At 42.9% G+C, this 17750-nt stretch overlaps 1 protein-coding gene and 1 pseudogene across 2 annotated transcripts in view; one reads left to right on the forward strand and one right to left on the reverse strand.

Annotated features, from left to right (window-relative positions):
- Kank1 (KN motif and ankyrin repeat domains 1) overlaps nucleotides 1–17750 on the reverse strand; it is a 194041-nt gene that overhangs the window by 95836 nt on the left and 80455 nt on the right. The gene's annotated exons all lie outside the window — the stretch shown is intronic.
- On the forward strand, nucleotides 4062–4182 carry LOC130880844 (small nucleolar RNA SNORA40; annotated as a pseudogene).

Below are 17750 nucleotides of genomic sequence, written 5' to 3' on the forward strand. Positions count from 1 at the left end.
TTCTGCCTGACCAGGCTTGTCAAAGGCAACCAATGGCATCCACTCAGGTAGGGAACATTTATGTTAGCTGGTCGACTCTTCTGATCTTGGCATGCCGAGGAATAACAGCTGGTCAACATTTCCTGGAACCAGAGGCCGAGTTCCCTAATTCCCCTTCCCTTCCGAGTGTGTGTTTAGTCAGTCAGGTGCCAGATGGTGTCTCCTCTGCCACTATTTTCTGTCTTTAGATAAAGAAAATAGGTAAAATCTGTTCCTGGTGACAGAGGCCTAATGTGGTATGCTGACCTGACCTGTATCCAGAAGCTGATATTAAAACTGCACCCAACGCAAAAAACAGCCAGAAGAGTAAGTGACTAACAACTAAATTAGCCAACTGTTTCCCTAGAGCAGGGCTTCTCAAAACTTCTTCCAATAGCAACAAGGTTTGCCTGAGAAATATTTATACAACTCCAAGGATATAAAAAAACAGGTGTGCAAATCATTACTGATAATAAATTGGAAAACGTATTTTTAAAACCATCTTTTGGTGTATAGGTATTATTTATATTTATTAAAGACAAAGACAAATTTGCACGCCAATAAGGTAGATGTATGTGTTTGCTCTTCACAAAGAATTATATCGTGGCTGAGAATACTTGACACTGCAGAGCACCGAGTGTCCAACAGTTTTCAGAGTTTACTGATATCTTGATTTTATGATTGTCAGTGGTAAGAATAAGAAGAGCGCTAGGCAAAACTACAGACCCAAATGGCAGAAGTATGCTGAAGATCACTTCAGAAGCTGCTCGTGATTCTGTTCAAACCCCAGGCCAAAATCACTTGACAAATTTTTTAGGGCAATCCTGTCAGTGGTTAAACGCAAACCTTTGAATGCAACAGGCAGACAGGATAAGGAGTGCTGAGGAACGATGGTGAGACAATAGTAAATCCTTGTTTTCCACAATGTATGCTTCTATAAGAGCAGAAAATTCTGTATGTGTAGTAAAAACATTGCAATACACAATATACAAGGCTCTTGACTCTAAGTCCAGGCGTTCAGGTGGCATTCACTGGCACATGTGGCAGGACACCATTACATGCAGATGCATGCCATGTGTTCCGAAGGCTGCAGAGAAGCCATGTGACGCAACATGGGAAGCACTGACAGCAACATTTTAGGTTTGCTGACATTCAATTTTGAATTAATTTTTGATTGGTGCATGCTCAGAAATCTCTTATTGTTGTCAAATATTGTATGACCTCTGCATTCAGTTATGTGACCTCATCTATGGTTACAGGTTCACACTTTAAAAACTGTGTCCCCCCCAGGAGGTGTGCTATGGGTCCAGCCCTGTATCGAACACCACTCGTCGTCGTCCCCCCCCCCACCACCGCATGCTGAACACCATGAAAGAAAACAGGAATCCTAAGCTCAAGTCTTCAAGCTCAAGAGCCACTTAAGACTAGCCACTGTGAAGACAGAGAGTGTTACAGCTGAAGTCTAAAATGACACCACAGGCCCCTGATTTGAATGGTGGGTCCTCGGCATGAGGCTCTATGGAGGCTGTGGAACTGAGTCATGGATTGGCTGGGAGAAGCAGGCACCAGGAGTGACATTTGACAGCCATAATCCAGTCCCAGCACTAGCCTGGTTTCTCTCTTGCTTTGCTATCTCACACTTGTGAACGGTTGATGTGGGATTCCTTCTGTATGCTGTGAATACGTTTTATTACCATTGGCTAATAAAGAAGCTACTACGGTCTGTGGCAGGGCAGAATAAAGCAAGGCAGGAGCAGAGATATAGGGAAAGAGTAGGCAGAGTCAGGGAGACACCATGTAGCTGCCTAAGGAGAAGGACATGGCTGGAAACTTACCGGTAAGCCATAGCCTTGTGGCGATACACAGATTAATAGAAATAGGTTAATTTAAGATGTAAGAGTTACTTAATAAGAAGTCTAGCTAATAGGCCTAGCAGTGTTGTAATTAATATAGTTTCTGTGTGATTATTTGGGCCTGGGTGGCTGGGAAAAGAATATGCAACCTCCACTTACAAACAGCCACCTCACACTTGTGAATAGCCACCTCACAGTCTCACCACCTCACACTCACAAACAGCCACCTCACACTCTCATCACTATGGATGGAGCTGACGTCACTGCCATGATGGGCCAAAAACTCTTGGAAACCATGAGAAAATAGACCTTTCCCTCTTGTGAATTCCTTTTCCTCGAGTATTTTGTCACAATGAGAAAAGCAACTAACACAGTAAGAGAAGAAATAGGATGTCGTTCTTCTCTTCAGTAACACAATTCAAGAAAGGAACAGCTGCCAGGAGTGGCAGGTGAAGGTCACTACTAGGTCATTAAGTTCAAGGCCAACCTGGGCTACATAATAAGACTGTTTCAAAAAAAAAAAAAAGGAAAGAAAGAATGGTATTTGTATCATGCAACCACCTCAGGCAAGGTGCCTCTCACCGGATGAAATGTCTCTATGTTGGGGGATGGGGACCCTAAAAGGGGGAACCTATGGCACCAGGTAGATTGACAGCAAAGCCTGCCAATCCTCCCCAGTGTGTCTGAGACAATCTCAACAGAAATGACTCTTTACAGATCTCAGGAAGATGGTGCTAAAATTCACACAATGAAAACTAACAGCCTCCACATCCAAAAGGCGCTGTTTAATGAAATGAGATAGTAGTGGGATGGAGAAGAAGCCACCTTGACATGGGTAGACATGGGTAGACTCAGTAGACGGCAGGAGAGCGAGAGAAGGGCGCAATGAGGATAAATATTCACAGAGAAATGAAATCAGGTGCAACTTTACACCAGTAAAAATCTGTTTACACTGACCAGACTCAGAGCACAAAATAAATGCTGATAAGAAGGAAGGTGAGGGGCCAGGATCATATCATGCCTCTCTCTCTCTCTCTCTCTCTCTCTCTCTCTCTCTCTCTCTCTGTGTGTGTGTGTGTGTGTGTGTGCATGTGCACACAAACACGCATGCTCTTGTTCTCTCTCATGCGGAACTCAGAGAACAACTTGCAGACAGGCAGACAGTACTTTCTCTACTAGCACCATGTGAGCTCTAGGATTTGAACTCAAACCATCAGACTTGGCAGCAAGACCTGGCACCTGCTGAGCCATCTCATCTGCCCTGAATATACATGTCTTTAGAAGACTATGCCCACGGAGTCACAGACACACACACACACGTACACGCACACACGCACAGACACACACACACACACATGCACACACACACACACACACACACACAATTACTGAGTTATGTCAGGTATTCAGTGGCAGTAGCCAGGGATGCAGAGTAACCTGCAAACCTACAAGGAGCTGCCCCATGTAAAAGGCCCTCAGCAAACTGTCACTAGGGATAAGACAAAGGCGGCCAGATCTTCTAGGAAATCTCTCCTCAAAGACAGAAGTGGGGAATCAACCTTACATAAGTTGAAAAAGTGCCTCATTTTCTGAGATGTCTAAAATGTGTTTCCACTCATAAAATATATTTTCACATCTTACTGATACAACATTAATTATAATAGTATTATTATTATTCCAAATGACTGTCATTCACTTTTGCCCTGGTCTAAAAAAGAGAAAGCAGCAAGGGACATGACTGGGAACCTGGTAGCCTTAGCCCGGAGCAAGTGCAGCACACTGCTGACAGCTGCCCCTGGTGAAAAGATCTCGCTACCCCCAATGCTCTCCAGAGACGCTGGCAGCTTCCCCCAGCAGCAACTCGCCACCACTCCCCACCTCCCGGGCTCCTGTAAAAGAAATGAGCAAAAGCCCTCTCTCAAGTACAGTGTAGGTTAAATGGTTTCCTGCCTTAAAAAAAAAAAGTATTTTAGTCATGATGCAATTGAATTCTCCAAAAAGCTGCTAATACTGCCATCTAGTGAACAGTGCCCGAGGCAAGGATCATCTCTAAAGTAACTCCAGAAGGTAAGTCCCCTCTTCTTTAATCTCCTTGACACATTACATGCAGAACACTGAGGAAACAATAGAAAGCTGCCAGACTGTGAACTGTTGTAAGAATCAGTCAAACTTCAGAAACAAGTATAGTGTAGAGCTTGCATATGCTTTTGTTCAGCTGTGGACAAAGGCAGGTTAGACGGGTGAAAAATAAACCCTCTTGTGCAACCCAGAACTCATTGTAGGAATTTTGATATATACAAGAAGGAATAAAGGAAGGACACATCAGAAAGGTCAGAAGGAAGGAAGGAGGGAGGGAGGGAGGGAGGGAGGGAGGGAGGGAGGAAGGAAGGAAGGAAGGAAGGAAGGAAGGAAGGAAGGAAGGAAGGAAGGAAGGAAGAATAGCAGGGCCCACAAATTCTAGATTCCCATAAGGCAGCGGAGCTCTGTCCATCTCCAGCCCTGACTGCTGCACAACTGTCCTCACTGAGTGCATGGCCAGTGGTCAGGTCCATGGCTCCCATATGGTGACCCCCTGTGGTTTTCCTGAGTTAGAGCCCACTTAACCTCAAGGGCCTGCTAACTACATGGGGTAACTCGTCCCAACTCCTTGTTTCCACGGCTGTGAGGGGACAGACAACCAGAGCAGCGGCCTGGCTCAGTGTGTCCCCAAGCCTTCACATGCTCTTCCTCTTACCGCTGTCTCAGTAGCTTCATCTACGGATTTTGTCGCTCATTTTATATGCTCTTTTAAGCTGACATAAAAATTTCTCACACCAAGAGATTGGTGTGTATAAAGAAGAGCCATCAGGATTGCTTGCTGTATACATGATATTCTGCCTGAGGTCCTTACTGTGTTCATAAGCTCATCCCGACAAACATCAGAGAATGGGGATTCCTGATCTTTGGGGTCTCCTCCAACTCATACACTTCCCATTAGGAGACACACACAAAAGATCTGGGTGCTGAAGAGAGAACTGAAACATCACTCGGAAGCTAAACTATCAAAGAGGCCTCAGGAAGTGAGAATGGTGTCGTCCGGAGGCCAGGCCTCCGCACTTCTGATGTACTCCTGCACAAGATAGGCCATGTTATTCAAAAGTGACGCAAAACCCAGCCTGTCTGGAATTAGCCTCCATGCAGGGAACACAAACAAAGATACCCAGCCCACACCGGACCAGGCGTTGGATAAGGACACATCAGAAAGAACGGCAGATAGACGGTCTCATGGTTTTTATTCCAAGTTTAACCATCGTCTGATGCCTCTATATCTTCCTACCTATGTTCTAAATGGAGGATGGAGCCCTGGAAACAAAGTCTAGCCATGTAGTTTTAGAAATGAGAAACTATGGCTCAGAGGGAATGAAGAATTTGGCCTAGAGAGCTGGCCTTGGTTCAGCGACAATCTCTGTGACTTAGTCCAAGATTCTTTAGACTGCTATTTCTAGTACAAAGTTGTGGTCTAAGCCTATGTTAGTGAACAGAACTTTGGGGCCAATAACATGACATCTTTAAAGGTCAAAAGCCCAGTATTCACATCAGGCTACCTTCTCTTGGATCATGGGGATGGATGGAGACAGGCTGGCACTCAAAGTGACCTGCACCTATCATGTGACGATCAGGCCAGAGTAACAGAGGAAGTGAACGGAGGACACAGAATCTGTGTTTACACAAAGTAAGACAAGCAAATGGGAGAACACCGTTGCTGCCTTCTGAGGGCTCCTAAAAGACATTAGCTGTGTCCACAGCAGTTCTATGTACTGGTGTCTCTGCTCACTGTGGTTTCCAGGGAAACAGGAAAACCATACACTTGACTGCTACCTGTGGATCGAGACCATGAAGACAAATCTCAAAGATAGCCAGTTCACAGACAAAAAGACAGAAAGTTGTCTCAAGCCCATCCCCCCCACCCTCTCACCCCCACCTCAGCTTTGCAGTGTGAGCCATCCCTCCAGGGGCCCAGACAGACCACCTTCACTTATATGCAAGGATTTTTCAGCGACCTGTAGCCCAGGAAAGCTGGAGTTGCTGATTCTAGCCAGAGGTCAAGGGGCAAGAACAGCACACAGGAGCCTGCCCTTGCCATCAGCTGCTATATTATGTCAACGCTGATCACTGCAACAGTGTGTTGGGAGACAGAATGACATTCTACTAAAGAAAGCACAGCTAAGCCTGCACTTGGCTTTACTGTTTAGCCACATAGTGCATGCAGTATGATCCCTTCTATCCGACCCCTTCCCATCAGAACCATCGTTCCAAATCTATGTGCCATTCATTGGCTTAAGAGCACATCATGGTTCGTTTTGCTGAACGGGGCTAAGGTCAGGTAGACAATTTCTTTTTTTTCCCTAACCTTACAGATGTCTAAATTGTTCCATCTTGTAAAGATAATTGTGTTTGTTTTTATAGTTTAAAGAATTTTGATAAACAAAATGTTTAAAATATTAAAATATTCTTATCTCCGAGATCCAGTTATGCTTACAAATTTATCCCAAAGAAATAAATGACTACGGTATGAAGACTTCATTCAATGATATCTAATGTGGTAAAGAATTAAGCATAGTCTACACATTTAGCATTAAAACAGTCTACATATTATGGTATGTTAATACAATTGAATGTTATCATAATTGCAAAGACTCCATAAATAAGCAGAAAAACCCAATACCTCAAAAAATACTATGTTCAAAAAAAAAAAACCTAAAGCACATCAAAATGCATACTAAATATACAAACAAAAGCATTTGTTATATGAGAATGGTGAAATTTATAGGTCATTTAAAAAACATTTTGTTTTCTCTAACAAATAAACATAAACTACCCGCTAGCCAGTGGTCTGTGGGAAATTAATTTTGCTGCAGTTCCAAACTAAGCTATTGATCAGACTACAAGAATTTACAGGCTTAAGTCGTAATGGAAAATCCAGTAAAGGAAATGAGAGAGGAACCATGGATTAAAAGGCAAAATGTATGTGAGCAGATCAATGAGTGCGGATGTATTTACAACGGTTCTGCGGTGCCTGCCAATTAAAGCTAAAGAATCCCCTGAGAACTCACAAACAAATCCATTTAAATTAGAAGCAATAAGCTTACAGATGCTTTCTCAATTAAATGCTGTAGCGCCATCATAACCTTGACACTGCGATTACGGGCTTAATAACAAGGTAAAGTTTCCTAGATGAAGGAAACTGACTCTCTCTCTCTCTCTCTCTCTCTCTCTCTCTCTCTCTCTCTCTCTCTCTCTCTCTCTCTCTCTCTCTCCAAAGGGTCAGGAGTCAAGCTTTCTTCCCTTTGGTTCTCAGAACATAAGAATATTCAGTGTTCTTACAAGAGCCCCAGTCCCAACGGGCGGCCAGGCAAAAGAGAGAGTAGGAGGCCAGCAATGACCCGCGCCGACAAGAGGCGTGAGTACATGACTATGTGTTATTTCCCATGCTTCCATCCAAGAACAGGCTGTACGGAGGCAATGTGTATGAATGCATTCATTATGCGTATCGCCCGTGCCTTATCCCACTCAAGGTCTAACACTGGCTTAGGTCACCTCCCTTGGAGACAATCTGTACCATCGAGTGGGGTGGAGGCTATGAAGAAACTATGAGCTGGCTTCATCTAGGGAGCTTCTCAGGTGTGGCTCACCAGGCACGCCCTAATAACTGACACTGTTTAAGAACAAGTTTTGGATGCTGCCTATTCCATTGGCTTGATGAATGCCCTAGTGACCGCCTCTGCCTGAGTGATGAGCGTGCCCTCCCTCAAGAGAGGCTGGACAGCGCTGTCGATCCAGCCCACCCCTGTAAACATCCACCATCTCCATCAAAATGCTTTCCGGGACCCTCTTCCCTTCACATGGTCTGAAACAACTGCCTTGTCCCATAGATAACACTGGCCAATAGAGATAAAAGAGGTTTTTGTTGTTGCTCTTGTTTAGTTACTCCTTATTACTTTGTATCCCAGGCTGGTCCTGGACTCACTGGGGTAGTGTTGGCTGGCCTCCATGCACAATTCTTCTGGCTCTTCTTTCTCAAGTGCTGGGATAACAGCTGTGAGGCACCATATCCAAGCCCATAGAAGGTTTTTAAAAATCTTTTAGGCCTTTAAGAATATATACAAATGCTGATTTTAAAAAAAAGAATCATCAAAAAATCCTAAAAAGTCTCTCTGTGTGTATGTTTGTGTGTGCACACATATGTACAGTATAAGGTTGTGTGTGTGTTTGTGTGTGTGCACGCGCGCACATGTTGGGGTGGATATAGCAGTGTGTGTATGGAAACCAGAGGTAAACATTGTGTGTCTTTCACTACTTCTGTTCCCCTTATCTTTTCAGACAGTGGCTCTCACTCAACTTAGAGTTTACGGATTGGCTAGACTAGCTGGCCAGTGAGCTCCAGAGATTTGATTATTTCCAATACCACCCTGCCCGAACATGTGCAAGCACGCCTGGCTGTTTTTTTTTTTAAACTTGGATTGGAACTCAAGTCTTCATGCTTGCACAGCAGGCACTTTGCAGACTAAGCCACCCCCAGGCCCAAGTCACACTTGCTATAATTTTTAAAGTTTTATCCTATCCTGCTAAGATTCCATAGTATCAGATAATCACACAGAGAAATCGCCACATGAGAAACCGCCAGTGTTACGCTTCAGACAGCCAAGGGCAGCAGGCACAGGAGGAACGGGATGGTTTTAGGGTGCTTCTAGACCAACCTAACGTCACGCATCCATTTTGCTCCCTTTTCTTTGCCTACCGTCTTTGCCATTGCCCCATAGCTTACCTCTCCTTCATCACAGCAACCTGGGATAACAAGAAAAGTCACAATCTCACAGATCTGAGAGAAAAATGTTTCTAGAGCTCCACCTCTGGGCTGGGTGAGCTGACAAGCTGGCTCTCCTAGCCTGGGGCAAATCACAGGTCGTCAGGCATAGGCAGCCAATGCCGGGTCAGTGTGAAAGCAAGGCTGCACAAAAGCCAACAAGCCTGTGGCAGAGGGGTGCCAGCTGCGAAAGCACCTGTGCCCAAGGAGCTCGGGACAGAGTTAATCTCAAGGCCACTCTAAACGTCCCAACAGCATGCAAAGAAACAGGGATGGGGGGGGGCGCCTCACATGCCGCTCAACTCTGAGACTGTATTTTAAAGGATGGCCCATGAAAGCTCATGAAATTAGATGTCAAGTGCCAGTCAGTTTTCCATGGGTATCTGAGTGAGAAACGCCTTTAAGTCTCTTCCTGGATTTTACAGCAACTCCATAGCCAGCCTCATCTCACTCAAACCGTACAGGACACAGTCTCCCTTAGAACAAGCTATTGGCATTCTTCCTCTTTCTCTCTTTCTTCCTCCCTCCCTTCTCTGTCTTCTATCTGCTCTCTCCACAGAAGAATAGCATCAGGCACACAGTAGGGCCTTAATATAGATCTCATGAGTTAATGAACAAGCAATAAGAGCCTGCTAATTCTGGTTTTCCTTAACTGCAGTTGTTAGATGGGGCTACAGGCTTATACCTTTAAAATGTATGTCTTTAAATTTTTTATTTTTTTCTGAAATAGGGTTTCTATGTGTAGCCCTGGCTATCCTAGAACCCACTTCTGTAGACCAGGCTAGCCTTGAACTCAGAGATCCACCTGTCTCAGCCTCTCTCCCAAGTGCTGGGATTCAAGGCATGTGCCGCCACCACCACCAGGCTAAAATTCTTATATATATTTAAGCTCAAATATTCTAATGCTAATTCTATACAGTTAGTTGAAATGAAAAATGAGAACCAGAGTCTAGCCACTCTCTACTCAAAAGACTCAGAATATATGACCATACGTCATATGAGCCCAGTGTTCTCTTCTACCAAGACACACACAGACCAGCCAGCTTCCCCTAGCAAGACCGAGTCACTCTCCTCCCATGGCTGTCACAACCCATCCCCAAGAGAACAGTTCTCACCAGACAACTGCCCCCTTACAATAGCACAGTTTCATGTCACTCTGGACGGAGCAGCTTTCTGTACTAAGCTGCTTGGTCTCCTCATCCCTAGTTATTTAGAGCCAACCATCAATAAGGGAGAGGGGAGGGGTCGGGTCCTTCCCACCTCTTCTTTCCCCTGACCCTCCTCTCTTCCAGCACCACCAGCATCGACTGTTTTATATTAAATCCTGATTATGTTTTATGTGTCTGTGTGTGCAGGATCCGCAGAGACCACCAGAGGGTATCTATCTTCCTGGAACTGGATTTACATAGGCAGTTGATATCGCAAGCGCTGGAGACCCGCTCTCATTCTCTAGAATGAAGGCTTCTGTTTTATCATTTATTTTTATTTTATGAGCATTAGTGTTTTGCATTCATAAATGTCTGTGTGAGGGCATCAGATGCCCTGGAACTGGAGTCACAGACAGTCGTGAGTTGTCATGTGGGTGCTGAGATTGAACTGGGGTCCTCTGGAAGAACAGTCGGTGCTCTCAACCACTGAGTCATCTTCCCAGCCCTGATGCTGCTGCTTTTAAAGCCACAATTTCACCATGGCAGGCATTGTATGAGTTTCTTATCAGCAGAGAAGGGTTTGTGGGATTGGTATGTGTAGTAGGAGACCGCTTGTTTGTTCCTGGTTGCTCAGCCCTGAAATAATCACTCAGAAACTATATTATTTAAATCACTGCTTGGCCAATCACTTAAGCATATTGCTAGCTAGCTCTTACATCTAGTATTAACCAATTTCCATTATTTTAGATTTTACCACGAGGCTCCTGGCCTCGTGGTAAAATGAGGCCCATCTTGACGTCTCTTTGACTCCACCTACTCTCTCTCTCTCTCTCTCTCTCTATATATATATATATATATATATATATATATATATATATATATATATATTTCAGCCTGGCTATATTCTGTTAAGCCATTGACCAAAAGCAGCTTCTTTATTCATTAACCAATAAAAGCAACACATATACAGAAGGACTTCCCACAGGTATGCACATCTAACGTTCTCTTCCTTATCACTCAGAATGAAATGAAGCATCCCTCACAGAACTGAGCTACAGAATCAACGTCGGTAAATCCAGTGCTCAGCAGGTAAGAGAAGCTGCTAGAGGAACACTTAAAAAAAAAAAAAGCTTTATTGATTTTTAGTTTATATGTTTAAGTGTTTTGCTTGCATGTGTATGTTCCTGGCATCTATGGAGCCAGATGAGGGTGCTAGACCCCCAGAATTATAGACAGTTGCAAGCCACCATGTTTTCTGGGAACTGAATGTGCGTCCTCTGCAAGAACAGCAAATGTCTTAAGCACTGACCCATCTTTCCAACGTCTAAAATCTTTCTCGTCACAACACTTTTATTATACGCATGTAGCAATATGCTCCTCAGAAAATATAATGCTCATTTGTATAGGAGGACATTCTTGACAAAATGCATTAGACTCTTTAGCCCTGGACCTTAGGGCCAATCACACACCCTGAGATCACTTACTTCACGGTCTGGAGCTCAATTCTCCCCCATTTGCCCTCCTTCCTGCTACTTGTTCTTTACGATCAGAACAACGCTACTGTCCCCAAAGCCTTCCTTGAGGGACATATTTTTATTGCTCCCCTCACCGACATCATTTCTTCTTTGCGTCACCCACCACAGCACGTGCATGGCTCATACATGGTGGCATATGCTCAAAAACGGACACAGGAAAAAATGTTTCTTTCTACAGCTGCTAAGTATTGATGATGGGGATAACATCATAGAAACAGTTCAAGGATCCAACGCCAGCATACAGCCTAGCACACTGATGTAACACAACCTTACGTTCCTAATGGACAACATCTATGTGACTTCTGCCCACTTTCATGGCTGTGTTAAAGAAAACACACACAAGCAGTATGAACCATGGGCTCGGTTGATTTGGTTGTGTTAAATTTCTGGATGCACACTGACACTCCAATTTTGTGCCATATAAACTTGATATTAGTCAGCATGAGCTATTCTGAGCTAACGCTCACAGCATCACACAGCACACATCTGAACGTCTCCGCATTTGCTAGAGGCAGAGTCATTCTACTACCTCAGAAACGGCCACCCACTCACTTCAACACTGCTTGCTGCCTTCAGCCCCAGTTATCAGAAAACGGACCTCTTTCACTATCCCATCTCTGGTCTGAAACCAGAGCAAGCTGTATCAGTGCTGCACCCTGAGCTTCCCAGTGTTTCGGCCAAGGGATCCAGTGAGTAGGAAAGTTAGGCCAAGCCATAGGACACCAAATAAACCAACACAGAAGGATGAGAAAGGAAAAAGGGCCGGGCAGTGGTGGTGCACGCCTTTAATCCTAGCACTGGGGAGACAAAGGTAGGCGGATCTCTGTGAGTTCGAGGCCAGCCTGGTGTACAAGAGTTAGTTCCAGGACAGTCTTCAAAGCTACAGAGAAACCCTGTCTCAAAAAACAAAATACAAAAAAAAAAAAAAAAAAAAAAAAAAGGAAGGAAAGAAGGAAAGAGGAGTTCTTTAGCCCCTAAAGAACTTCTTTTTTTTTCTTTTTTTCTTTCTTTTTTTTTATTTATTTTTTATTAATTAATTAATTTAATTATTAAAGATTTCTGCCTCTTCCCCGCCACCACCTCCCGTTCCCTCCCCCTCCCCCAATCAAGTCTTCCTTCCTCCTCAGCCCAAAGAGCAAGCAGGTTTCTCTGCCCTGTGGGAGGTCCAAGGACCACCCACCTCCATCCAGGTCTATTAAGGTGAGCATCCAAACTACCTGGGCTCCCACAAAGCCATTACATGCAATAGGATCAAGAACCCATTGCCATTGTTCTTCAGTTCTCAGTAGTCCTCATTGTCCATTATGTTCAGCGAGACCGGTTTTGTCCCATGCTTTTTCAGTCCCCGGCCAGCTGGTCTTGGTGAGTTCCCGATAGATCATCCCCATTGCCTCAGTGTGTGGGTGCACCCCTCGCCGTCCTGAGTTCCTTGCTCGTGCTCACTCTCCTTCTGCTCCTCCTTTGGATCGTGAGCCTTCAGTCCAGTGCTCCAATGTTGGTCTCTGTCTCTGTCTTCTTTCATCGCCTGATGAAGGTTAATATTCAGGGGGATGCTTATATGTTTTTCTTTGGGTTCACCTTCTTATTTAGCTTCTCTAGAGTCACGAATTATAGCCTCAATGTCCTTTATTTATGGCTAGAAACCAAATATGAGTGAGTACATCCCATGTTCCTCTTTTTGGGTCTGGCTTACCTCACTCAGGATAGTGTTTTCAATTTCCGTCCATTTGTATGCAAAATTCAAGAAGTCATTGTTTTTTACTGCTGAGTAGTACTCTAATATGTATATATTCCATACTTTCTTCATCCATTCTTCCATTGAAGGACATCTAGGTTGTTTCCAGGCTCTGGCAATTACAAACAATGCTGCTATGAACATAGTTGAGCATATACTTTTGTTGTATGTTTGGGCATCTCTTGGGTATATTCCCAATAGTGGTATTGCTGGGTCAAGAGGTAGGTTGAACCCGACTTTCCTGAGAAACCACCACACTGCTTTCCAAAGTGGTTGCACAAGTTTGCATTCCCACCAGCAATGGATGAGAGTGCCCCTTTCTCCACAACCTCTCCAGCAGAGGCTATCATTGGTGTTTTTGATTTTAGCCATTCTGACCGGTGTAAGATGGTATCTTAATGTTGTCTTGATTTGCATTTCCCTGATTGCTAAGGAAGTTGAGCATGATCTTAAGTGACTTTTGGCCATTTGAACTTCTTCTGTTGAAAAGTCTCTGTTCAGCTCAGTGCCCCATTTTATAATTGGATTGATTAACCTTTTGCGGTCTAATTTCTTGAGTTCTTTGTATATTTTGGATATCAGACCTTTGTCAGTTGCGGGGTTGGTGAAGATCTTCTCCCAGTCAATGGGTTGCCTTTCTGTCTTAGTGACAGTGTCCTTTGCTTTACAGAAGCTTCTCAGTCTCAGGAGGTCCCATTTATTCAATGATGTCCTTAGTGTTTGTGCTGCTGGGGTTGTACGTAGGAAGTGTTCTCCTGTGCCCATGTGTTGTAGAGTACTTCCCACTTTCTCTTCTATCAGATTCAGTGTGTTTGGACTGATATTGAGGTCTTTAATCCATTTGGACTTGAGTTTTGTGCATGGTGATATATATGGATCTATTTTCATTCTTCTACGGATTGACTTCCAGTTTTGCCAGCACAATTTGTTGAAGATGCTCTCTTTTTTCCATTGTATACTTTTAGCTCCTTTATCGAAAATCAGGTGTTCATAGGTTTGTGGGCTAAAGTCAGGGTCTTCTATTCTATTCCATTGGTCGACTTCTCTGTTTTTATGCCAGTACCAAGCCGTTTTCAGTACTGTAGCTCTGTAATAGAGTTTGAAGTCAGGGATGGTAATGCCTCCAGACGATCCTTTATTGTATAAGATTGTTTTGGCTATCCTGGGTTTTTTGTTTTTCCATATAAAGTTGATTATTGTCTTCTCCAGATCTGTGAAGAATTTTGATGGGATTTTGATGGGGATTGCGTTGAATCTATAGATTGCTTTTGGTAGAATTGCCATTTTTACTATGTTGATCCTCCCAATCCAAGAGCAAGGGAGGTCCTTCCATTTTCTGGTGTCCTCTTCAATTTCTTTCTTCAAAGACTTAAAGTTCTTGCCAAATAGATCTTTCACTTCCTTGGTCAGAGTTACCCCAAGGTATTTTATGCTATTTGTGGCTATCGTGAAAGGTGATGCTTCTCTGATTTCCCTCTCTGCTTCCTTATCCTTAGTGTATAGGAAGGCAACTGATTTTTTGGAGTTGATTTTGTATCCTGCCACATTACCAAAGGTGTTTATCAGCTGTAGGAGTTCTTTGGTAGAGTTTTTGGGGTCGGTTATGTATACTATCATATCATCTGCAAATAATGAAAGCTTAACTTCTTCCTTTCCAATACGGATCCCCTTGATCCCCTTATGTTGTCTTATTGCTATTGCTAGAACTTCAAGCACTATATTGAAGAGGTATGGAGAGCGTGGACATCCTTGTCGTGTTCCTGATTTTAGTGGGATGGCTTTGAGTTTTTCTCCATTTAATTTAATGTTAGCTGTCGGCTTGCTATAAATAGCTTTTATTATATTTAGGTATGCCCCTTGTATCCCTAATCTCTCCAAGACCTTTATCATAAAGGAGTGTTGAATTTTGTCGAATGCTTTTTCAGCATCTAATGAAATGATCATATGGTTTTTTTCTTTCAGTTTATTTATATGGTTGATTACATTGATAGATTTGCGTATGTTGAACCAGCCCTGCATCTCTGGAATGAAGCCTACTTGATCATTATGGATAACTTTTCTAATGTGTTCTTGGATTCGGTTTGCCAGTATTTTATTGAGAATTTTTGCGTCGATGTTCATGAGTGAGATAGGCCTGTAATTCTCTTTCTTGGTTGGGTCTTTGTGTGGTTTTGGTATCAGGGTAACTGTAGCTTCATAAAAGGAATTTGGCAATGACTCTTCTGTTTCTATATTGTGAAATACATTAAGAAGTATAGGTATTAGCTCTTCTTGGAAGTTCTGGTAGAATTCTGCATTGAAACCATCTGGCCCTGGGCTTTTTTTGGAAGGGAGATTTTTGATAACTGTTTCTAATTCTTCGCGACTAACAGGTCTATTTAGATCATTCACCTGGTCTTGGTTTAGGTTTGGTATATGGTACTTATCTAAAAAAGTGTCCATTTCTTTTGCATTTTCCAGTTTTGTGGCATACAGGCTTTTGTAGTAAGATCTAATGATCCTCTGAATTTCCTCTGTGTCTGTGGTTATGTCCCCCTTTTCATTTCTGATCTTATTTATTTGCGTGTTCTCTCTCTGTCGTTTAATTAGTTTGGATAGGGGTTTGTCAATCTTGTTGATTTTCTCCAAGAACCAACTTTTTGTTTCATTGATTCTTTGGACTGTTTTCTGTGTTTCTATTTTGTTGATTTCTGCCCTCAGTTTGATTATTTCCAGTCTTCTACTCCTCCTGGGCGCGTCTGCTTCTTTTTTTTCTAGAGCTTTCAGGTGTGCTGTTAAGTCCCCAATGTATGCTTTCTCCGTTTTCTTTAAGTGGGCACTTAGTGCTATGAACTTTCCTCTTAGCACTGCTTTCATCGTGTCCCATAGGTTTGAGTATGTTGTCTCTTTGTTTTCATTAAATTCAAGGAAGACTTTAATTTCTTTCTTAATTTCTTCCTTGACCCAGGTGTGGTTCAGTAGTTGACTGTTCAGTTTCCCTGAGTTTGTCAGCTTTCTGGGGGTAGCTTTGTTGGTGGCTTCTAACTTTAATCCGCGGTGATCTGATAAGACACAGGTGGACACTGATATTTTTTTGTATCTGTGGAGGTTTCCTTTGTTTCCAAGTATGTGGTCAATTTTCGAGAAGGTTCCATGAGCTGCAGAGAAGAAGGTGTATTCTTTCCTATTTGGGTGGAGTGTTCTATAGATGTCTGTTAAGTCCATTTGATTCATTACCTCCAACAATTCTCTTAATTCTCTATTAGTTTTCTGTCTGATTGACCTGTCCATTGGTGAGAGAGGTGTGTTGAAGTCTCCTACTACTAGTGTGTGTGATTTGATGTCTGCCTTGAGTTTTAGCAATATTTCTTTTACATAAGTGGGTGCTTTTATATTAGGGGCATAGATATTCAGGATTGAGACTTCATCCTGCTGAATCGTTCCTGTTATGAGTATAAAGTGTCCCTGTCGATCTCTTCTGATTGATTTTAGTTTGAAGTCAGTTTTGTTAGAAATTAGTATGGCCACACCTGCTTTTTTCTTAGGACCATTTGCTTGAAAAACCTTTTCCCAACCCTTTACTCGAGTAGATGCCTGTCTTTGTGGTTGAGATGAGTTTCTTGCAAACAGCAGACTGTTGGATCCTGTTTTCGTATCCAATCTCTTAGCCTGTGCCTTTTTATTGGTGAATTGAGACCATTAATATTAAGTGATATTAATGACCAGTGGTTGTTAACTCCGGTTATTCTTACTGCTTTTGGTAGAAGAGTTTGTGTGTCTCCCTTCTTTGAGTTGTGCTGTTGAAGGGTCGCTAGATGCCTGGGTTATTGTAGGCAGTGTTGGCAATGTTGGATTCCTTGGGTTGTGATTTTCCTTCTATTACTTTCTGTAGGGCTGGATTTGTGGCAACGTATTGTTTAAATTTGTTCTTATCCTGGAATGTCTTGTTTTCTCCATTGATAGTGAACGATAGCTTGGCTGGGTATAGTAGTTTGGGTTTGCATCCATGGTCTCTTAGTTTCTGTAGTACCTCTATCCAGGACCTTCTGGCTTTCATGGTTTCCATAGAGAAGTCAGGTGTAAGTCTGATCGGTTTACCTTTATAAGTTACTTGGCCTTTTTCCTTTGCAGCTCTTAATATTCTTTCTTTAATCTGTATATTTTGTGTTTTGATTATTATATGGCGAGGGGACTTTTTTTTTGATCCAGTCTGTTTGGTGTTCTGTATGCTTCTTGAATATTCAAAGGAATATCTTTCTTTATGTTGGGGAAGTTTTCTTCCATAATTTTGTTAAAAATGTTTTCTGGACCTTTGAGCTGTGCCTCTTCTCCTTCTTCTATCCCTATTATTCTTAGGTTTGGTCTTTTTATTGTGTCCCATATTTCCTGAATGTTTTGTGATGAGAATTTGTTGGTTTTGGTGTTTTCTTTGATCAGTCAGTTTATTTTCTCTATGTTGTCTTCAGAGTCTGAGATTCTTTCTTCTATCTCTTGTATTCTGTTGATTATGCTTGTTTCTGTAGTCTCTGCTCGTTGACCTATATTTGCCATATCCAGCTGGTCCTCAGTTTGTGTTTTCTTCCTTGCTTCCATTTCAGTTTTCAATTCTTGGACTGTTTCCATTACCTGTTTGATCGT

This window comes from Chionomys nivalis, chromosome 8, assembly GCF_950005125.1.
Source record: "Chionomys nivalis chromosome 8, mChiNiv1.1, whole genome shotgun sequence".
NCBI lineage: Eukaryota > Metazoa > Chordata > Mammalia > Rodentia > Cricetidae > Chionomys > Chionomys nivalis.